This window comes from Dromaius novaehollandiae, chromosome 12 (genome assembly GCF_036370855.1).
Source record: "Dromaius novaehollandiae isolate bDroNov1 chromosome 12, bDroNov1.hap1, whole genome shotgun sequence".
NCBI lineage: Eukaryota > Metazoa > Chordata > Aves > Casuariiformes > Dromaiidae > Dromaius > Dromaius novaehollandiae.
In genome coordinates, this window is record NC_088109.1 from 9,720,411 (window position 1) to 9,744,637 (window position 24,227).

General features: G+C 44.3%; 1 protein-coding gene across 4 annotated transcripts in view; it reads right to left on the reverse strand.

Moving 5' to 3' along the window:
- FGD3 (FYVE, RhoGEF and PH domain containing 3) overlaps positions 1-24,227 on the reverse strand; it is a 116,682-nt gene that overhangs the window by 88,693 nt on the left and 3,762 nt on the right. Inside the window, exon 1 of one of the 4 annotated variants that reach the window (XM_064518897.1) lies at positions 13,585-13,746. The exons of the other annotated variants lie outside the window; for them this stretch is intronic. The gene's annotated coding sequence lies outside the window, so the exon portion shown is untranslated. Of the gene's footprint in view, positions 1-13,584; positions 13,747-24,227 lie in introns of those variants that run through there. 4 annotated transcript variants of the gene reach the window in all.

Sequence of the window (24,227 nt, forward strand, 5' to 3'; positions counted from 1 at the left end):
CCATTTTAAAACCCATCTGTTCTAATGGCCAACAGCAGTGAAATTCCTCATATGAACCAAAAAGGCTTCCAGATGCTGTCCTAGAAACTAAGGCAGGTTTTAAATATTAATGAAAAAAATCTTTATTAAACAGCATTTATCTTTTTTTTTTTTTTTTTCCTTTGAATCTGCAATTTCTACCGTGACATTTGCAAGTTTAAAACACAGCTGTTCCCGGGGAACCGGGAGTTTCCATGGTGGGATTAAGCCCGTGATGGGTTGCGTCACTGCTGAGTTGCAAGCTAATTTTTGCAAACTGAATAAATTCTGAGAAAATGGGACTAGCTGTGCTGTCAGGCAGCTCTGCTGCCAAAACACGCTCCTGCGAGAGCTCAGCAGGTTACAGCCCTCCAGGACCAACGTCCACGCGTTTGGGGCGGGGGGCAGGAGCAACGGGTCGGGACTGTTTTGGGGGAGCGGGCGCTCGCCGCCGGTCAGCGTGCGGCATGCCGGCCCTGCCACCGCGGGCCTTGCCGAGAGAGGCCCCGTCCTGCTCCCTGCCCGGCGGCCGGCCGAGCCAGTGCTCAGGCGGCCACCGCTAAACGCGACAGGGGCTAGGATTTTTAAAGGATAACTCGGGCTTTGAAGGTTGAAACCAAGCCTTCCACGCTTGCGGCATCTCCTGCATAGAGGAAGATTAAGCTATTTAATGCTGACGGCAGTAGTCAATAGTTACAGTATGCACATACAACCAAATTTCCCAAATCATCTCCAGGGGCCAATTCTGTATTCGACTTAAACAAACCAAACAAATATTGCCCTGGACATATGGATTTCTGCAATTTATTTCAGATACTTCCCCTTAAGATTCCAGGAAAGAAAAAAAAAAAGAGAAGTTTAAGCTTAAGTTATTTTTAGGATGTGACTGATATCAAGAGAAGGTTACGTTCCCAAATAACTTCAGCTACTTAATTTGCTACTTCTTTCTTATGAAACTAAAAAAAAAAAAAAATTGCAATAAAACTAGGCAAATGAGTCATTCAAAGACATCTTTGATAAATCCATTTTATACCACATGTTCAGTAAATGCACTATATTTCATTGCACTAACAGTTAGTCGCAGATTATACTTACAGGCAACGCTGATAATTGCAAACCTGCTTACTACAGATTTCAAGCTGCAGACTGCGTGTTGCCCCAGTGCCCTCCTGAGAAAGCCAAGCCTAAGACAGTCAGGAGAAGAGCAGCGAGAAACAGTGAAAGTGTGGCAGCTGCATTACCTCCCTGGCAGTACAATTAAACAAAATGTATCAGCAATGAGTACCAAAGGTGTGAAGTGCCTTTTTTCCTTTCTTCTTTGATCTACTTGCTCAGCACACACTTTGAAGGTAACCAGCACTTTCACGAGATCCCGAACACTAACGAAGTCACTCATGTGAGCTTTATAACTTCTCCTCAAATGATGGAAAAGAGGAACAAAACTGGAAAGCAGCAGCAATAAAATGACTTGCATATTTATTTACAGTTGACTTTGCATTTTCCAATTTGGCTTTATCAGGACAAAACCCCATGGACTCACTTCCTCCAGGGTCCAGCGGAACTCGTTATTAAAACACAGGGTTTTAAATAGACCGTGACTTCGCACAAGAGCACAAAGATAGCCTTTGTACAAGGAGAAACACAGTTGTGTGCAGGGAATCGTTCTTAACACTGAGCAGCTTCAACGAGAGCCCGAGCCAGGCCAAGTCTCCACATACACATATCTATATGGATCTACCTCAACAACCATTACCTTTAATGACTATGTACGTACAAAGAGGTAATTTGCTGCTGCTACATAAAGTTAACCACAAAAAATTACTGTGTCCATTTTAAGAGCAACAGGAATAAGTACTTATTCACAAGTAACACTTCAACGAACAATTTTATTTCAACAACTTCGGTCTCCGCTTCCACAGCGGATGGTGCAAGAGAGGAGCACCTTGTGCAACACAGGTTGTGACGCCCTGAAGTCATCCTCCTATTAGGAAAAAAGTCCAGCAGTAGAGACCAGCTAAAAAAGGTTCGGTCACTTTTACTTATTTTGACACATAAGAAGCAGAGCACTTAATCCACGGTCCTGCCCAGAGCAGCCCCTGGGGCAAACTGGTAGGAGACAGCCCCACTGGAGGCTGCCTTTCCTAAAGCCACCTCAGCTTTACTCCTCTCCGCGCAGCACTGCCCACCGGCCGTCCTGCCGCATCCACGGAGCATTTCCCTGCCAACATCCCCCAGCCGCCCCCGGCCCGGCTCTGCGCTGGCGGAGCTCGTGCTGCAGCGGGGGCCCAGGGCCCCTCTCCGGGGACCTCAGACACACTTACCAGGTGGGGACTGGGGAGGGGGCACGGGGGGAGCGGGGCAAGGCAGAGGCAGCAAAGAGCGAGGATGGGAATCTCTGCGGTTAGCTGCGTGCTGGCTACATATGTATACGCATGGCACCTATGCATCCCGTCTTTTGTGTTTATTTGGATTTCACAGTCTTTTCGGAAGCCGGGACTACCTGCGGCTATGCGCAGACCCGGGCCCTGGCACGTTGGTTCTTCTTGCTCTTGGTCGGAGCACTTTGGTAGCAGCCTGTTTGACCAGCATCTAGTATTAATTTTATTATTTCTGCAAAAGCATCTAACAATTCCAAAGGAAAGCAGAGCTCACTGCGCAGGGCACTGTACAAATACACACTAAAAGCAGTCTTTGTTCACAGTCCAAACAGAGAATGCTTGAAAAAAGAAAAAAAAAAAAAAAAAGAAAAGAAAAAAAAAGTGTTGCCAAGGCCTCACAGCAGGAGCAAGGCTGAGCGCAGACTGCTCCAGTGGTCCTCCTGCTCGGGGCTGGCGACAGGGCTGCTCCCCCCCAGGCAGGGCTCCTTACAGAGCAGGAGTGTTTCACAAATGGACTAACTGGGCGCCCTTGCTGTCCCACCCCCGCTGCCCCCTCCCCAAAGGGCATAAACACAGTACCTGCACCTCCGACGCACGCAGCTTTTTGCTGGCACAGGCGAGGCAGGGAAATTCTTGTGGGAATCCCCTGCTAAAACACTGGCAGAACATCACTAGCACTGCAAAAATTGAATCCCTGCAGAAGTCATGGTCCAATGAAAACAGAACATGCAATATTACAGAAAAAACGTAAGAGCATGCAGAGGAGAGACCCTATGCAAAGAACTTACTGCCATAACAGCATTTCATACAAGAAGTAGTAAAAAGAGCACAGTGTTCTACCATGCAGATCCATCTGTACTGAGCAGCGAGTGTATTTCTAAAGAAATCGTGCCCTTAGAAGATTTGAATTAGTCTTTCCAAGCAAATCTTCAAGTCTTTCAAAGAACTGGCCTGGCCTCCACGCTGCCCTGCAGCAGCTAACACTGCAAGTTTTCAGGTTTCAAAGGTCTCTCCCACAAGGAGAAAAGCACTGGATTTACTTTCACAGCTCTTAAAAACTGCTTTTAAAGGTATCCATTGGCACATGGAAAGGGACAGGTGAGCTCCTACACAGATTCATACCAAAATAGTATTATACAGAAGAGAAACCACATCGTTAAATAATGTATATGTAAAATATGATGCACTAAACAGGGACAAATTCTGATTCTCATGCACGGCCCAAAATACAGCAGTTGTGGCCAAAGTAATTGAAGGGTTTAACAGTCCCATAGGAACTACTGTATTGCAGAGTAGCATCTATTTTGCATGAGTAAAGATGGGAGAACTCCATAATGACATGGTCGTCTCATCCGTGCTAGTTTCAGACTCGGTGCAAGCCTCTCCTGCTGAGATAGGCAGGACACTACACTGCTTTATTCAGGTGAAATACGTGAAATACCCAACAGGAACTCTAGGTCTTCTGCTCTCTCTTACTCTGTTTTTATATTGATTCAAGGACAACAAAAGCAGTGTTGGACAAATTACTCTGTGGAAAGTTGCATGGTAACATAGAGACTGTGATTATATTAACAATTTTAGTATGGACTATTACTCTACTACTGATTTACAAAAAAATATGCTTCCATTCAAAACTTTATTCGGCACTTTTTGCCATTATCTGTAATGTGCATATTTTCATGTAAAGCAAATCAAAAGTAGTCTTTTCCCCCCCCCTTCCCTTTTTTCTTCATTGTAAAGAGAAAGGTTACAATTCACTGAATTGGCTCATTTTTCTACCAGGCTTAAGAGGTACAAATGACCTCGTTTCCTTGCCAGGAACTAGCAGCAGCGCATTTGCCTGGCATGGCAAATCAGTGCACCCTGTGAAACCAAAGTAAAAGTTAAAATCTTATTGCTACAAAGAAAAATAAAATGTGGGCAGTTGTATTAACTTCTGTATTACATCAATTAAAAATCAGCACTTCTATGAAGATCTGTAAAATTACGGCCAATTCAAGCCTGTAGTTTCTAGAGCCTTCATCCTGGATTCTGGAATGTGTTCAACCATAATTAATCAGCCTTAATGATAATCTTATTATACAAAAGACTTTTCTCCCCGAAAATCCCAAAGCACTTTATGAAGTAACATTTCTATTGACATAGAATAAAATATCAATTACAGAAATTCAATCACCTCCCATCTGAGCTTTGGCAGGTTTGTGCTGAGGGGAACCAGACAAAGGAAATACAAGTCAACAGCCTCAACCCTCTGATTACGCCAGCTGCTATTCTGCAGCGCCCCGGCGGGAGGCTGAGCACCGCTGCGCTGCAGCCAGAGCCCCAGCCCGGGATGCCTCGGACCCAGAGCGAGCTCAGGACTTGCAGAAGACGGGTTTACTTTTGTTCTCTTATTTTTTAAGTGGCCACGAAACTACGTCCTGGCTTGAGGAATAAAGTTACCAGATTAGCTTGCCTATTTTATAGCACCCAAGGCTTCTACTTTGAATGTCGTTCCTTGGAGCGCAGTCTCTTGCATGGGCTTAAACGCCTGGCACAAGCTTGTCCAGAGAGCTCTTTGTGCTAGCTTGCTGCCAAGAGGTTCGCATTTGGAGCGCTTATCGGGTGTTTCATCTGTACTAATGACACGCTTTAGACAAACTTTTGGCAGTTAATTCTCAGCCTGAGAATCCTATTTTCTCATGGAAATATCTTTCCACATTGCTCAAAGAATATGAAAATGAGGATCCCTACATGGAAAAGATGGAAAACTACTGTATTCATTACAAAGAAAAAAAACCCAAAACTTTGACCTGCCGGACAAGGAAGAATAAGTAGGGCACAAGTGAAGCAAGGAAAGTCAAAACACCGTATTCGAGAAATACCCAGGCAGGTTTCCCACAGTGAGAAAGTGTGTACGCTGTGGAGGCCAACAAATAACCCATGCCCCAGGGCTGTTAGCAACAGTTATAAATCACAGTTTCACTGAACCACATCGTGATTGCTATCCTGTTGTACTCTTCTCCAACCTGTAAAACAGGATTTTGTGTGCAAACAAGCTCAAGTTCATACTGAGCTAAGTATTTTGTTGCCCTAGGAAAACTGGAGCCTTCTGGCTGCCTTCAGGAGCTGTTCAGATCCTCTTTGATCCAAAAGGAAACAAGTTTTACATATCATCTCTCATCCCCTCCATTAAGGCACCTTTAAAAGATTCTGGATCACTTTTTAAATGGAACGAGCTCCTTTGCTTTCCAAGAAGGCCAAGGACTTTTTCACTTGCCCGCACGGCAGGCCCAGGACAACAGGCAGGGTGTCAGGCTTAGCATTACTGTTCCCACAACTCTTTGGGATGTGACTCCTCCAGGCCCCTGGAAACACCCCGTAACTGCAACTCAGGCAGCAATAATCTACTGTAATTTATTAAGTTGAGCTTCAACAGATGTTTAATCAGGGTTGAGGTTTATCATCAATACATTTGTCATGCTCCCTTAGCTTTGCTTCTCATTAGGGATGCATAAGCTCCCATCGCCTCATTTCAAACCTCGTTTTAACACAGCGTTGAAAAGTTAGGCTTTAGTCTGAGCATCGCTGCTTTGCTTTCTGTGTAATTGTTTCAGGGGTTCGAGACAAAACTGAAGAAGTTGACCAAAAGCAATGAAAGAAAAAACAAGAGTGAAAGGGAAAAACAAAACCAAAGGATTTGGATGACAGATGGAAAGGGAAGGCGGGGGGGGGGGGCAGGGAATACTACCAATGTATCCCACGTCCTCTAAACAATTTCATCCCAGCTTAGCTTTTGGGGGATTGGTCATGCAAATTCTCTATTTTAACATAATGCTCAGGTATCGGGGGCAGGGGAGGTGAAGGGGAGAGGTGGGAGGATACGTTTTAATCTGTACACAGGATGAAAGAGAAAGGAGAAGAGAAATTTAAATTACAAAGAGTAACATTTATTGAATTAAATTTTACCAACCCTTCCAACACCAACCTCACTGTTCATCCTGACTTTTAAGAGCTTTCCAAGCTGTGTTCAGACCTGTCCACCTCTCATCCCTATCGAGGTACCCTGACAGTCGGCTCTTCCAGCCTCTCACCCAGACCAGCTCACAGCTTCACAAGTGATCCACTCCTAACCACATTTCCAAACAGATCCCAGGCTTTGACTGAACAAGACCAACATCTGAACTCCTGCTTGGGCCAAAGCCAACAAACAGATCACCTGAAAAACATGGAATTGTAGACTTACAAAAGTCAGCTTAAATCCTGCAGCCACAGATAAATTATGATTCATTTATTTCATTTTTCAACACTGCAACTCCAGACTTTAACGAAATGACTTGTTAGACTGACAGACAAAGCTGCTGCTCATCTATATGTTCCTTCAGCCACAACTGCTCTCACTTTGGTGTCTGCCAAAGACGTCCGCTCCGCTGCTCACGTCCGTTTTCAGACGTGACCTGCAGCTCCATGTGTTACTGCTCCTACTTTGCATTCTGTCTCAAGGATTTTAGCACAAGTGTTTTGCCAGTTTATTTGGCTAACGTTCACTATAACTGTTTCTACTTTTGTCCAGTCTTTGTCGCCTCCCCTTCCCCTTGACAAGTATATAGGAAGAGACCCATCACTATGCTAGGTCAAGATCAAGCAACATTTCTCCAACTCTTTTCTGCATTCTCTTCCACTTAAAAACAAATAATAAACAAATAAATAAAAGCAGTGGAAACCGACACAGTGGGCTACACAGCATTAATGTGCAGCTCCTTAAAGTCAGCAGTAGCAAACACACAAGCAATACAATCTTTCTAACTGTGCAGGCTGAAATGATTCCTGAGCTAGGGTCCACTAATGAGAATGATCTGTCCTTAATTTTCCCAAAACTAATGGTGGGGCGGATTTCGAGCATGGGTGGAGGTGCCAAAGCAGATGTGACAATGACACAAACGGATCCCATCAGAGGAATGCAGTCATTACATCGAAAATGTGCATAAAGCCATGAGCTGTGTACACACATCTTCCAGCCGAACTGTGGCAAGACATACTCTACGCATCTGCTAAGCGGATGATTCCCAGATCTTTGGCAAGATACATCATTCTCCTATATTTCTCATTTACGGCAGCTTTTCTGCCCTTTGCTGGCTGTCCAAAGAGAGAATAACAAGTTGTCATTAAAGCTGACAAGTTAAAGTTTCTGGTCTATCAGAATTTTTCAATTCATTTTTATTAAAAATAAAACAAAATGGAAAACAGGAACCAAATTAGAGATTCCAAAGTTTCCCTTGAATCACAAATCCTTGAATTCTTCAGACCTTACAACTGCTCATTAGAAATGGTAGGTCCCAGGAGCAAAACACAGCCCCAAGCGCTGAGGACGGCAAGCGCATCCCTGGATGTGCCATCTCCACGTTCCAGGAGCGGAGCAGACTGCCCAGAGGCTCCCAGCGCTCCCCGTGCCTGCTGGGTCTGAACTGGAGCCCCGGCAGGGGCCGGCTGGAACTGCGCCTTGTACCTCGTATTCCAAGGACGTTTAAATCCCAGCTTAAATCCCAAAGGAATTACATCAAGCTCAGCAAATTGTTATTTTCTGCCTAGGCAGAAAAGTACGCCAGGAAATTCCCAGTTATCACATGCTTTGTGTGGCACAATTACCAAATACTGGGATCATAATGAAGAGCGTGCTTAAATACACACCAAAGCGTCAGAACAGGGGAAAGTGCCCCGTTACACGCTCGAGTGCCCGAGGAGCCACCGTGAGCCCTTGCCTCTTCACGAGTCACATTACGTGAAGAGAAACAAGAACGTCAAGTGCTGAGGAGAAGGTCACTTGAACCACGACACCATGTCACAGCCACATAAACTGAAGTACTTTGAGACAGATGGCCTCAAAGCAGACACTTCCCTGAGAAATCCAAAACAGCTAGTTAATAAATAATAATAAAAAAAAGGGTACCTCTAAAAACAAATAAAGCACGGCCAGGGATTTGTGTTTTCCATGGGAAGAAGCTCATGTGCTAGCTACTTCAGTGGTATTATTTGCAAAATAGTATCACTAAAATATTGGATTGATCTGAAAGCTTTTGATTAAACACACCGGTGAGGCATGCCACTGCCACTGCCGGCCCTCTGCAACCGAGCACGCCGACCAGGCACAGGCGCCCCGTAACGTGTTCCCCGGGGGTAAAGAGAAAGACATTTTTTGGAGGGGACAGAGATTTGGGGGGGGGAGGTTCACTTCATATAAAATTATGCATCTGACATACACTTACAAACCAGACACTGACCCTTTTTACACATCCAAAAGCCTCCTAAATACAAAGTTCAAACTACACAGTTTGAGCTACAACAATAAACACAACCCATTTCCTACTCTCCTCACTTTATTTATGCATTGCTTCTTTGGATGAATGGCAGCAACAAACTGCTACATCTGGATAAAAATACTAAGATAAACACAGCTTGAATGTGAAGCTAAGGGTTTCTGTGCCTCTAGCATGTGTTGCAAAGGGACCGAGTCCTACTTCTCTAAATGCTTGAGCCCTCTGGTGGTGATCCCCAAGTCTGTAACCACCACCGTCACCGAGGACCCTGCACACCATATCATTCTATTGCCTTAAAAACAAATACTACTACAGCAAAATACTTCTACAGCTGTGATTTCACATCCCAGCTGGGCTCTCTCGGGAGCCTTCCCAGGAGATGCGCTGGACGGGCCAGCGTTCAAGAACGTGTTGCCTCGCCAGAGCTGCGCCAGAAGCTCGGACAGATCTGCAATTGCAGACAACGCTGTGGTGCCACCAGGGACCGGGACTCCACCGCAGCAATAGGTCACAGCACCCCCTTCCAACGAGCTTAACAGCTTAGGAATACAACCGACAGTGTCCGTCTTTGCTCCCACTTTAACCTCGCGTTCAACAAGAGGGTCATTCTTAACAGCGGCTCATCAGAAGGGGATGATGGTTGTGGTTTTATCTTCTGCACTTAACATTCTTGCTCAAGCTCTTCCTAAGAAAAATTGTGAGGAGAGATTTCTTTTATGAGCACCAGGAAAAGCACAGTTATGGCATGTAAGTATTTTTCATACATACATGTAAAATTTTACAAGTGCCATAAGAAAACATTTTGGAAATAAAGTGTGATGAAGTTGAGGGGAAAAAAATCAATTAAAGAAATATAGAATTTTCAATGCAAGAAATCATTTATTGCCTTTTCATCTTTAAGCATCAAGTGTCATCTGGTGGATTGATACAGAACTGCATGGAAAGTAACCCTTAGCACGTATTTTAGAAGGGAGGTAAACATAAGCAAACTAAACACAGAAAATATATTTACCTACAGCCTTTGGCATGCAAATAACGGAAGTACAAACCCTTATCAGGTGCAAGTGTTTAGAACAAGATCAGCCATCAGATTTGTCGTAGCACTGCTAGGTAACTTATTGATTTACCCAGCTGAAGTTTTGGAAACTACAGTTACCTAGGGCCTTCTCTCAGAAAACCTAAAGAAAAGCATCCACTTACCATGCATAAGGCCTAAAGTAACCTCGCATATCACTTGAAACAGAAACACCAGATGTATAAATAAGTGTGGAAGTGTTCCTGTTTCTGAGCCTGTAAGACTCCATATGTCTCCAGATAAGACAACAAAAAAAAAAGAAAAAAAAAAAAACCACACACACTTATTCAAATTAATCTTTTTAAATGTAACCTGACATCCTTAAGTAACTACCTGAGTCTGGAACTGGAGCTTGAAGGGAAAACAGCTATCTTCAGTGATACGTCAACACTGTTCTCCCTCATAGAAAAAGGAGAATTCAGATGCCTTAATCAAGGCCAACAAGAGTGCTGCAATGCTTTAAATAACGGAGCAAATACCAAACTCTAAACCATTCTTCCTATTATTTTCTGTGCCTTTTGAACACGCATTTTGGTCTCTCCTCTCTAAACCAAGATTAACTACCTCTGATATCATGATTAAAACATATATCCTTCCTTACCAGCGAAGAGAAGTATGGGTGAGAGACAGAGCCAGGAAGAGAAGAGGGACGACAACAAAATCCTAATGAAACTACAGAGGAAAAAATAAAGTCTTTTGCCATAATCACCACCAAAAGATTAACTTTTTGTCACAGTTTCAGCGCTCCAGCTTTTAAAATAACTTTTTTCCGATATTAATGTGTTATCACCAGTTTTGAAAAACATTATTTACCGAACTTGATAAGCAAACCATGGGGCAGATATCTTTGGGCAACACTCAAGATAAGTTTTCAGGACAAAGAAGAGTAGTAATGAAGTTATAAAGCAGAAAACCAGCAGCATCTCCATGAAGCCTTTCACGTGCTTTTGTTCATTTGCTGGGGAACCTCACGCAGTGCTGACAGCACTGAAGCTACCTGTACCTGTTTGAAACCACTGCCAGGCCTGCTTGCCGGAGAAGGCAGAACTGCTTCCACAACACTCTTCCACTTGTCAAGCACTGCTGAAGCTACACTCAGTCAGGTGCAAATCTCAAATACAGCTCACTTGATCAGCACTGACAAAGGGCACATTACACAAGGGACTAAAGCTAGCCCGCACCACTCTGAGGACTGCAATTTGCCCCCAAACCTAGCCAAGGTTTCCCATGACACTGCTGTACCTAGAACATGCAGAAAGCCACTTTCTTTTTCCCCCAGATGCATGCACTCTGGATACAGCACCAATCCACTCTCTGCAGCTCCTATCTCGTGATGGGTCATAGACTTGGACAAAGAAATCAGCTACGACTCGAACTAAACCTTACCAAACGGCACCATCCGAGACGGCTGTGCAAAGCCCTCCAAACATGCCCAGGGCACACGTAGGGTCCTCAGTGCCCGCTTCATTCACAGACCCACTTCTCTTGGGCTGCACTGCTTGCTGATGTAGACATAGACTACATATATATATACATATATATATATATATATATATACACACACACATATATATATACATATATATATATACATATATATATACATATATATATATATATATATATATATATATATATATATATATATATATGCATGCACACACTAGTGTTCCTTTCTTTGATATTTTTAACATAAAAAATAAGTGTTTTAGCAATTGGCTTTGCTTAGGTAAATAAGCAAGGGGTGGCTATAGCCTCCCCTTATGCAAATAGTACAAATGAAGAATAAATATAATGAAATCTGTAGCAAGGACATGACCAGTTGGAACTGCTTTCCACTCCCAAACAAGGAACAAAAACACTCAGGGGATCCTTTACAAGCTTTATACTTAATGCCTCCCCTATTAGTCACATCCAGGCTTCCCCAAACCTGACACAATACAGAAGTAAACCATGGCAGCATTTCTTAATAAAATCCAGGCTATTTTGGACAAGGGCAAAAAGCAAGCTTCTCACTGCTACTTTCTTACAGACACATCCCGTGGGAAGAGCATTTGCTAGGGACCGCTAGCATCGGCATCCCAACCCGTACCTGCCATGGAGAGATGCCACAGGTCCAGAGCTGACCCAGCCGGCTGGAAGGGAGACGAGGTGCTTACGCCCTCTAAGCCAAGCTGAAACCTTCAAGGTTATCTCCCCCCAGAAAACCAGGCCCGGTTCTTCATGCAAAGAGCTGTCTTGCCAGTGACTAGCTAACCTAGATCCAACCCAAGTCTTTGGGCAGCCTTAAAAGCAAACCTCTCGAGTATCACAGTATTTTCCAGTCAGTTCAAATAGCCTCATCCTTTTTTCTTTTCTTCAAGACTCCAAATAAAGTCCTCAGCTGCCCCAGAAGTGAGGAAGAGACAAAAAGCTTCAAAAGATCAGAGGAAACAAAGTCAATCCTCATCTCCAACTTTCTCAAGAGCTCTCAGAAGACCCGCCGAGCTGACGGACCACAAAGCATTACCTACAGGCCAGCCCCGCTTCCACGGAGCTGATCCAGGGTCAGATTAAGGTGCAAGCACTGTACACAAACACCTACAGCTACCGTTGTTTAAATTACACAGTATAAATCAGAACTTACGACAGGATAAGTTTCTGGTTCTCCTGAGATTAAAAACTGTAAAATGACTAAGTGGAAAATATAGTCTGCCTAACTGCAAAAAAAGCTGCAACCACAGCCACGCGAGCAGCATTTAGGTCTCCGTAACCTCCTAACTCCAGGCTGCTTGGTAAAAACTACAGAGGATAAAAATATTTCTTAAAGACTGTTTTTTATATGTATGCATACACACACACACACTCACACACATATATAAGGCCCTATGCACGTGCCCCTGCTGCTCCGAGGCGCAGATGTGGCCCCGCTGTTCCTCCCAGGAGGGCGAGAAGCCCCCAGCTCTGCCTGCGTGATCAGAGCAGCCCTCGGCCACGAACGGCCGCGCAGCACCGGGCCAGACGCAAGCTGTGTCGCGGCTCGAGGCCCCACAATGCCTTAATCTAACGCCAAGTAAAGCCACTTCAATGCAGCGCCTTCATACCCCATTAGGGACTGCAAACCCTATGTTTAGGGGCATGGAAAGAAGCTGAGAGATTTAAGAGAATTAGCATGTCTATATCTGCAGTTTCCTACAACACCCACTTTTTCCAGTGGAGCAGATCTGTGGTCTTGTGAGGACTCACTGAAACGCCAGATTATTCACTACAGACAGCACTCCACCGAAGCACCAGCTCCCAGCTAAAGAAATCTTCTTCCTGACATACATCTTACAGATTCCTTAAATACAATTTTTTCTAGCGTTGCCTTTATTGTTGGTGCCAAGTATGCTGTCTGCCAGCACAGTAGTAACTCAGGCTTGCAGGGTGAGAAAGGAGAGGGGGGGAAAAAAAAAAAAACCTTCCAAGCAAAATTCTCCATTCGGAATTTCCTGCAGCACAAGCAGAGCACTGAGGAACAGGCAGCAGAAAATGAAGGTATCAAGAATGACAGTAATATTTTCCTTCTGTTAGACTTGACTAACCATTATAAGAATCCAAGACAACCTCTACTACCACTGATTCCCTCCAAAACACAGACTAGGTGAAGAGGAGTCAATACTTTCAAGTTCTTCTCATTGAATAAAATCACTGCAAAGCTCCTTTCTTTAGGAGAACCCAAATCCTCCTACTTTTTAGGATACAGCTTCTTACTTTTCCCAATATCCTCATAAATACATATGCAATCCAAGCTACTGACCATAACAGAAAACATCCCACATACACAAGAATGATCCAATACCTTAGGCTGTTGCTACTTTTCCTCCGGTCTTCTACAGATTCATTAAAAAAAAAAATCCAGGTTCAAAAGATATCTAGTCTTTCTAGACAGACCCCTGTTTTTCATAAGCAGAACTACAAATACGTCTTCTTTAATTCATTTCCACTGTAATGAACTCTCACCCATCTGACAAAGAACAAAAATGCATAAAAAAAGGTTTTGTTCCTACATTTATTTTCCCAGTGGAACACCAGGGTGTAGCAGCCAGAAAGCATTTGTCTCTGTCATTTCCTGCTTTTATTGACCAAAGTCCATCATGCCACCCAAACTATAAAGTCCATATCAGGCCTGTAATTAGAGAGAATGGAAAAAGATAATAGAAAAACAACTTATAATATCCTGTTTTTCCTAATGATATTGATATATTAAAGAAAATCATTAACTGTTAAGCACTCCTGATCTTAACCATGACATTACTCTACAGTCTGTATCCTCAAACACTTTAAAAACAATCCAGGAATTACCCAACATTTGAACGCGAAGAAGTTCATGACGTGACTCACAGGGAACTGTAAAAACTCGGTTCCTTACACAGCTGTTAAACCAGAGCTCTGTGCATACTTTTGACCTAAACTTCACCAAAATAAACACCAATATTCTTGCAAAGCTTAATATACTTGCAAGGGACAATACTGAGTCCCCATGAACTCAGGAGAATCCTCTTTTTCTTAAAAGGCACCGATAAATGCTTTTTGTTTTGCTGTATTGGGTCTGCTCAGTCTCAACTAGGCTGCCTGCAACACCAGAAAGCAAGTATCAGTGCTTGTTTTTGAGGTGCCAGCCTAAGAAACACAAAGTTAAACACGACTTTGCAGAGCATATAAAGCATTTCACTAATTATTATAATCCCGGCGAGGTGATATAAGACTATGGCATGCCCTTGTCTACCAACACTGCAAACCCACTTCTAATAGTGGGTTAGCTAACCTGATTCCAGACAATAATGTCTGTTTTCTAGTGACAAGTCCATCCAGTTATAATTTACATTACAACATATATTATGTAAAATAAAGCCGAGTTCATATTACAAAGGATCTGCCTATTTGCCTTGAATGGGACTGAGATATTCCATCGTGGACAGAAAAGATTATGCTATTTTCCAAGACCCCCTTTAAAAAAAAAAAAAAAAAAAAAAAGATACCCACAATCACTTCTAATAAAGATTTTGCCATCTTCACAGTCAGCACACCTTCAGCTACTGCAGCCATACCTCAGCCTGGTCTGTATTTTCAGCCCCAAACAGCAAGGTCCTGACTACCGACTGCTGACCAGAAGAGAGCTTTAGGAGAACTCCTAAATTTGGAGACTTAGGGAAGAAAATAGTTGTTCAAATTTAAACACAAATAGTAATAGTTATTTTTTACATGGTCAGTATGACAGAAATTGAGGGGAGGAAGACATTGAAAGTGTTTGCATCCACGTTTTTGAAAAGTTGCAGCAACTTGAACGGACTTGGAAACAGGTTTGCCTGCTGAAACATGAATCTTCTCCTTCGGACCAAATATTTAGAACAGAACTGTCAGTACTGAAAAACATCCTAAGCCCGGAAGGAAGTCATATTCCTGATTGCTCTCAAGAAAGGATCATTCTGCAATTCAAAAAAAAAATGCAGGATTTAATTTCAATAGTCAACAAAAACTGAAAGTGCGTTTAACCTGATTTTAGCGCTTACAGATATATTAAGACCATGCAGAGGACAGCTAACGGGCGGGCCTGAACAGAAAGCAGCAGTACCGTCCTATCCAGAACAGTTCCAAATAAGTGACCAGATAGCTCAGTATCTTTACTTCATATGCTATGTATTTCAGCCAGGGCACAGTACCAAACACTGTCATTATGCAACTGCTACAAATGCTTGTGAGCACTCCAAAATTCTGCTTGTAGAAATCCACAGCGAAGGCTGTGCTACAAACTCCACATAAATCAGACTTTATCATGACTGCCATTAAACAAACATAAAAGTAACAATGCAGAAAAACTGCAGACTTCCAGTTTTTGTTGGTTTTTGTTTAAACAGACTAGCTCAAATCCTGCAATTGTAAGATCCAGCATGAAGCTCTTAAAAGGAAAAAAATTTGACCATGCAAGTTAATTCCAAGCATCAATACCAGGAGGTTTAACTGAAGAATCAAGATATATGTACAATTTTGAATAGACCAGCAGAGTGCCAGGATGGGGACAAATCCAGAGTCACCTTGAGTGTCAGCTAAAGGCACAGCAACACACTTTCATCACTTAAAGAAAAAGCAAAACCGAAAACATAAGAATCTACATCCAATTTCTGCATGTTCCTAACAGAAAAATCAAACCTAGTTGTCAAATACAGTCTTTACAAATAAAAGTCTTCTTATACACTACATTTCCTTTATTCTGGACATAATACACAGTACATAGATTACACTCATTCAGTGGGTACGTTTCTGTGAGTCGATTACCCAACTGCGACAACATCTCAAGGACATGCTATAGAGAGGTAGGAGGGCTTTAAACAGAACTGCAGATAAACCTAACAGTAACCTGAACATCACCACCAGGATTCCCAGCCAAGTCTCCCTCTCCCATAAGTATTTTTTGAAGAGAGATCCTTTCTTAATGGGCATGCAACAAGCCTGATCAGCTCCCGCCCCGTACTAGTTACCCACCGCTGCTTCAAGGCTTGCGCGAGGAACCAGCGCCCCTGGAAAGCGCAGTCTGCTCAGGGGAGTGGACAAGCCCGCGTCCTGCTCCGTCCTCTGTCAACCCCTGTAAGTGCGACCTCCCCTCAGCTGGAGAGTCGGGGTAAAAGCGTATGATTCCTTTGGGCAACGTCTTTTAACGTCAAACTTGCTGACAAGGTAAAAGCCGGAGCACTGCACACACTCTGCCGCTCTGCGAAATGAAGGACAGTCGTCCTGTTGCACCAGTAAGCCGGACTTCAAAATGATGACTTTGATTTTAAGGTCTGCCATATGCCTTTTCAGCCAGAGGACACAACTGCAGTCAATACTGTCAATTAAAAAAAAACCAACAACAACAAAAAACAAACCAAAAAGTAGAAAAAAGGCTCAAGCTGCACACAGACTAGTAGAAGACACTTCGCACCAGATTTTCAAGTCTTAAAACAAGCAAAATGGAAGTTACAGGATCAAGTTACATTTGAGCTGCTTCCCCTGAGTAACTGTGATGTTTTTGAAAATCCTGACCAACATTAAAAAAAAAAAAAAAACTTCAATTATATTCCACAAGAAATATTTTAAGGCTTTCAGTGCAAATCATGATTTAGCAGTATTTAGGAACACTGCAGCATAAGACATTTAGAAATCTTTAATGCATTTCAAAAGTTAAAAGATCAATATGAAATACTCCTTTAATAGCAGGAACATATATCAAGTGTATATTAGACTCGGCCTCATCTTTTTTTCACCCCACTACCGGCTAGGGGCCGAATTCGCTGTCAATGTGCAGAGGCTCCTCAGCGAGGCCGCGGCGGTGCGGGACGCACGATGTGCCGCCCCCGTGGCGATCGCTTTCGTTATTTATCATGTCACCACACCCACAGCTCCACACACTACACCCAGATGCTACATGCTTAAATGGCTGATTTAATACATCATGTTGTTTTTTCCATTGCAAAATAAAGGACCAAAATGCTTGGAAAAAAACAAAAACGGGGGATGCAACAGTAAGATCATGCATTTAACTCAAAATACTACATGCACGTGATCTACCTAAACCCTGCAGAGGGGATCTAAAACCAGAAGTTTCAGAAGGCTGTAAGTACAAACACGCATTTTTGTCATCTGGCCAATAGAAGGACATGAAGATCGACACTAAGTTAGCCTATAATTGTAGCAACTCTGTGTTTTTATTAACTTTTAACATGTACTGTCAACCAAGCAGGTGCCACAACAGAAACATGTCTTGGAAAAGGACCTCGTCAAGGAAACTCTGCAGACGTAAGGTACCACCGAACCTCGAGACGGAGGGAGGGATGAGGGGCGACGGCCAGGGAGAAAGGGAAGACAAGCGGGAGGTTGCCCTTTCGCCCCATCGGTAGCTTATGGGGCTCCTCACGCATCCTGGAGTGGGACAACAGGCGACTGGGACAAACCAGACAAGCAACTGCAGTTTGAATTTCATCTGATAAAGCTTGTGGAATAAATCAGAAAACAGGAGAAGGCAGGATAATCTAATGAGTTTGGCAGATTTGGACTATAATTTTAGCTGATTTCTGTGTGGCTGAGAGACCCAACCAACATAGATGCAAAGCAGGAGATGTTGTGAACAACAACAAAAAACAACTTTTGCTATCAAGGTTTAAGTTCTTTAAGCACGTTTCACCATCCCATTCCCCAGCTACAGGCACCACCTATGGCTCCCGGGTTCCCAGCCCGCCCTGAACAGAAAGCAGAGCATCACCTGACGGCGGTTCTGCTGCCACAGCTAATTGTTAAGTGAGGTCACGCTTGATTTTTGACACTGGCTTTGTTTGAAAGCTTATTTTCCTTCACAGCACATACTTTCCTGCACAATATGCATTTGCAGCACACACTTCTGCTCTTCCTAATGATGATAAAACCACCTTCCTACATAGGCAAGACGGAGCAACTAACAGGAGCAGCAACTCATGGTCCTGCAAACACACGTGAAGACTGTTAACAGTACCACTGATTTCCAACTTAGGACATACACAATTCGCAGAACGTATGCTAAACTCAGAAAACGCAGAATACAAGCCAGAATTTAGCTTTATGCTTCAACGCATGCCAAATTACTATACTGCGGATGCTTTCAAGGCATTTTTATGAAAGAACTACAGGTTACGTTTTAACAGGCATTTTGCTGATGAGGACAGGAATACCCTGTATGTTAAACCTGGCAGGGGGATGGTGCACACCACACTCCAGCTTACCTGCGGGTTTCTCGTCGCGTTGGGAGAGTGAGCTCGGCTTGCAAACGCAAGCGTTTTCCCTGCGCACGCAGCAGCGGGGCCGAGCCTTCCCCAGCCCCCAGAAGCTGTTGTCAAAATACAGCGCTTTAACACCTTGAACATACACGGAAGTAAAACAGTGGCACCGCTTTGTCTGTGCTTTCTTAAAAAGGAGCAACGAACTAACTTACAAAGCACAACCAAATCACAAATCAAATGCAAGAGGTTCTCCTCTTTTTCCAAGCACTGAAAATGCAGGCGGGGAACTCGCTGCCACAGGACATGGCTAAAGGGTATACACGGCGGTGCTCAAAAACTAGCACTGCATTTCCACTGATATAAAAATAATTAGAAATAGAATTTTAAGGTTTTTTTTTTTTTAAACATACAATAGCACTCCTAAATCACTACCATCCACATGAAAATTCCCATTTCAGCGCAGAAGAGTTTTGGAAGTTTACAAACCCTCATGCTTTAGCATACAACCCAATTCTTAAATAACTGGGGGGAGGAGGAGAAGGGAGAAGAAAACAAAATAAAACCACCTCCTGGTGCTAGCTATTCCATAACTATTTGTTACAAAATTTTCCATGTCTGAAGTGGTGGTTGCGGTCACTGGCAGAGCTTAAACACTGGACCAGCTCGATGGTTAACACACCAGTGCTATATCCCCAACACGCACTTCCCCACTTTCTCTGTCCTAACGAGAAGGGCAGCAATTTTTAAAATGATTTTCAGGACTTGCGTGGTCTGGGAAATATAAAAAGATTAGACTTCCCTTTCAAGTGAGTAAAAAGAGCAGCATCTGTTCTGCATCCCAAATGCGGCAACTGCTTTCACAACCAGCAAAATCAAACAGCCCTAGCTAAGAGCAGCGGCACAATCTGACCATCTCCAGGCAGCACGGAAGAGTGAGGCATCCATTGAATTTTGAGGTAAGCTTAATCTCCACGAGCGGGTCACCTGTGAACACTTGCGGATTCATTAGTAAACTAAGAACGACAAGGCAAGATGTGTATTTCCTTAAGTTGAAAGGATTTTAAGAAATGAGTTTCTCAACTGCGTAAGAACGAGGGGAGATTTCCCCTCCGCAGCTTTCGCGTTTGCCCCCGCCGTAAGAGCTGCAGCAGCAGCCACTAACGCAGCGGGAGAGCGGCCCAGCAGGCAGCACGGCTCGTCCCTCCTGGGAAGCCGCGGTCCAAGCCGGGACGCGCGCCCGCGCCCGCCGCGGTGGCACACCTGCCCCCCAGCCGGAAATCGGGAACGGTGAGATTTCCCTCCAGGCGAATCCACCCACCCCCAAACCAGGGCTTGGCAGATACTCAACAAATGGGAAAAGAGGGGGAAAAAAACTTAAATAGAAAAACCGCATCTGCTACTTCAATGCAAACCGTAACCGTTCCAGCACGCAGCTCTGCACGGTTGCAGCCCAGGGCGAGACCTTGAATCACGTAAGCTGTGGTGGAGCCTGCCTGGCTCCCAGGGACCTGGCCAGAACCGCACCAGCCCGGGCACAGACCGCACGGAGGACACGCTGCCGTACGTCTGGCAAACCGACCGGAGCGCGCAACGCACCGGCTGCGCGGGCTCCACGCCTCCGCGCCAGCTACAGCGCGACAGGCAACACCTCACACGACGCAAAGCCGCGAGCACAAAGTGCCCTCAGCACCAGATCTTGAACAAATCTGCGCCGTGGGAGTAAGCTTGCAGTTGATCGGCACGACACGGCTCGCGACGGCAGCCCTTCGATCTGGATTCAGCCGCCCATCGGAGGCGAACCTCACCGACGCTGCTTGCGGACGCAGGGCAAAACGGCAGGTCAGAGGCAGATTTCGCGGGCCTCAGACGGGCAGCGAGAGGGACTCTGCGTCAGCGATCAGCCTCCCCATAAAAATGTCCTTATAGAGCCAGCTATTCCCCCCCAAGGGCACGAGACTCAAGGCCACCGCCTTCCCCTTCCTTTCCCAGCACCGGCACAGCCAGCACAGCCACGCTGTTGGGCAACAGCAACCTCCAGGAAATAAAAACACAGAGGAGATCATCTGGTGGTACCTCGGTCTACTGGTTTGGGGGGATACAAGTCCCTCCTTTGACCTATTTTTCCCATTTCTCTGTTGTTCTGTACCCCGGAGAACCTTTCCTTCATTTCTGCAGTGTCCACAGATTTATTTCAAGCAGTGGTCTTTCATGGATATTTTCTTCTCCAAATCTCAGATTTCTTAGCTCATTTTGACTTTCAAACCCTCCTTCTTCAAAACCTCTTCCTTTCTCTTCCAATGTTTTTTGCATTTTACTTACTTTCTCCTTCTTTTCTGTCTTTCTGTCTCAATCTCTCCCTTCCACCACTCCATCCACTTTAGTTTCACACAAGTATTTTTATCCAGCACTTTGAAGATGTGGGTGAAATTCAGATCACAAACACCCTTCAAATGCAGAGGGACAGTAGCAGATCACCTGGTATCCAGAATAAGTTTTCCTGAGATTACTGCCCTGTTTGCGGAGTGACAACCAAAATACACCGAACAGGTGATTCCTACCAAACACAGTAAATCCACATTTGGAAGCTCCTCGTGCCTCCTTCCCCCTCTCCTTCCCCAGCCCCAGTGTTTGGTACAGTAACTTTCACCCTGCTCCAACCTCAACACCCAAAATGATTGCTGAAGTAGCAAGAATCTCATGAATGTAAATATTTGCTCAGGGTTAAGTTACCAAGACAGAATTTCTACTCAGAGCCTGCAAGCTCAAAAAGAAAGAATAAAGAGGGGCCAAGAGTTTAAAAAAACTGGAGCCCAGTGTTAAATTCCTTCATCGTAGTTAGACACCTGCCTCATTTTCAGAAGTCTACAATAAATGCGAGAAGCCTTTGACATGCAAGAGATGTTTTGGTGTCTCTCTGCCTTCCCAGAAGTACTGGGACTACTTTGGGGGCTTCTAGAAGTTAAATAGATTCTTCGGTAGGAAGACTGCTAGCCTTCAAAAATCCTTATCTGAACTGCCACTATGATGTGCAAAGGTGCCTACTACCTGTACGCACTGTACCCAAAAGCTTTGTCTCCAGGACACAGGTTGGGTTTCTAACAACAGGCCAACATGTCACCACAGGCCAAAGTCTAAGTGTTTTAGCCTTATGCATTAATTAACTAGATCAATGAGTATCATAAAGTAACAGCAGAGGTGGTTACACTTAAAGCGTTGGCTCCGTATACTTTATTTCAGCTACAGAATACCCAAAATGCTTGAAGAAAAAAATGGCAAATATAATACAATATTCATTCCTTCAGCAGTCCAGCATAAAAGTATTCTCTACTTGACTGTTCATTAAACCAAAGAATTTCTAAGATGCATCAAACCAATCTCTGAAGAAATTCAACAACTAGAAGAACTGCATTGTATTTTAAAATGCTGAATCTTTTCCTTTTGCAATCTCAATAATTATTCATTTCCATTTTGAAGTTCACAAGGACCTAGAGTGTTTAATAGTTCCTTGTCTCCCACAACAGTTTCCTGTAGTCTGCTCCGTCCCTCTCTGTGAACGCCTTGAAGATTGCCATCCAAAGAAATGCCGTTTCCTGCTAGTAACAGATCTGAAAACCATGAATTGTACATTATTCCATCCACTGCCCGATGACAGCTTCTTACCCAGTGCAAAAAGCTTGCTTCAAAACAGCAATTGATACTTCTAACACGTTTAAACATACCCTAAAAGCCTGTGCAATTTAAAAACCTGTAAAATGGTTATAGTTCTTGCTTTTGAAAACACTGAGCACTTGAAAAAATCACTAGCACGTAGGGAAGACACAAAAGTGGGTAATGGTGGACTGATTTCTTCAGGACCAAAAAGCGTCCTCCCAAGGCTGTCGGTGTCCAGCAAGACCACAGGGTCAGACCCAGTAAGGTTTCTGCGACCAGCATCTTGGGGACTCCCCATGACAACAAACCTGGACCCATCAGCTCCACCAATGCACGCTTCACATCGCTCAGTACTAAGTGCCTAAATATAGAATAAAAATTACATTTTATCACTTCTACAATATTTGTACACTGCCAGTCTACTGTCAAAGAGCCACAGGTTCTCAACAGTTCATAACCAAAACACTAATCATACTGGGGATGGGAGAGAGAGATGGAGAAAAGCATCCTGATGAGAAGCATCTGAGCAATCCCTAGTTAGGTGCACCACACAGCAGGCAGGTCCCACTCCTTCCTCTAAGTGTTGTCTTCTCTCCCATTAAACCCTGACCATTTCTATGCGTTATCATGTCACAGCAAGTAAAACCCAAGGGAGAAGACAATCTCCTTCAGTAACACAGAATAATCAAGAGACGCTCGTGAAATAGCTTGGAAGAAAGAAAGAGGGTCAGTTCACAGATGAAGGAAAAAAAAAAAAAAACCCATGAAATCACCTCTTGAGTACCCCTACGGGCTGTATAGCGAACGCTGTAAGAGATGACTGAGGTTATCCCATGTAAACCTCCCGCTCTCCCCAATCTTCCTGCCCAGTTCCTCGCCCAGTGCTCTTACGGTAGTTCAGCCGGCAACTTTTTGTCACACACTAGGGTGCAAGTCTGGCCGAATAATAAGGAAAGTGCAGTCCAGAAAGCAAGGAAGTGGATAATACCAATAAACTCTGAAATATGGTTGCATTTTACAGAATAAACAAAGTAGCAGCAGAAGTCAGTGACACCAGAAGAAAAAGCAGGAACAAAAGCCTTTTGAGAGGCAGTGGTCAGATGCCACAGAGGCGGCGTGCTGCAAATGATGCCCTTACTGAGAAGCCCGGTCACACCTGCACACGCTGGGTGCTTCTCATACAACTACTCGGTGACTACCGCCGCAAACAGCAGCGGCAACAGGTAAGAACATCTAAACAAGGACCTTCCACAATTTTTCCATTTTATTCCCAGTAGCCATACCAATGAGGGAATGGGGGTGGGTAGCAGCTTTTCACTCCGTTTTCTACTGCAGAGGAGGATGCTCTGCGCTAGCATTTCTTCACTGTGCCGGATGGCACAGCATTTTCCCAGTATTCGGATAAAGCAAACGTACAGTCCTTCAGTACCAGCTTCTCCTAATGACAGCAACTACGGATAAAGTGAAAAACCATTAACCGGGAAGTAAAATCCAAGGAGCCATAAAATTTTAAGACACTGCAAAGTGCAAAATGCAAATACGGTTATATGAAACCTCTTTTAGGAGATGGCTGGGGAATGGGAGGGGGGAGAGTAGAAGGAGGGGCAAAAAATTTCACTGTAAGCACTTCCCAGCGTACCTCCACTATTGTTCCACCAACAAAGGCCTTCTCAGATTTCACTGCTCGCAACCTCCAAGCCAGCCAGCTCCTGGCCATGATTGCCTTCCAGTCGCTGCAGAGACTTCAGAGCCTCTGTGCTTCAGACTGCAACACCGAGCTGCAAACGCCTATCCCCAATTTCGCGGTGGATTTTCACGGTGTAACTTGGGGGTGCTGTGCCCAGGGGCTCAGAGGACCTGGGCCACCACTCACCGGTTTGGCAGAGGACAACAAAACGCGAGTCCTAAGGACTGATGGTGGGGAAGCAGCATGGCTCACCAGCTGCCACATCATGGAAAGAACTGGCTGAGGAGTTCAATCATCTCCCTCGTAATTCCTCTCTTCTCCCTCACTACCTCACTTCACTTTATCTCAGGATATCTCAAATTCTCTGCCTCAGCTTCC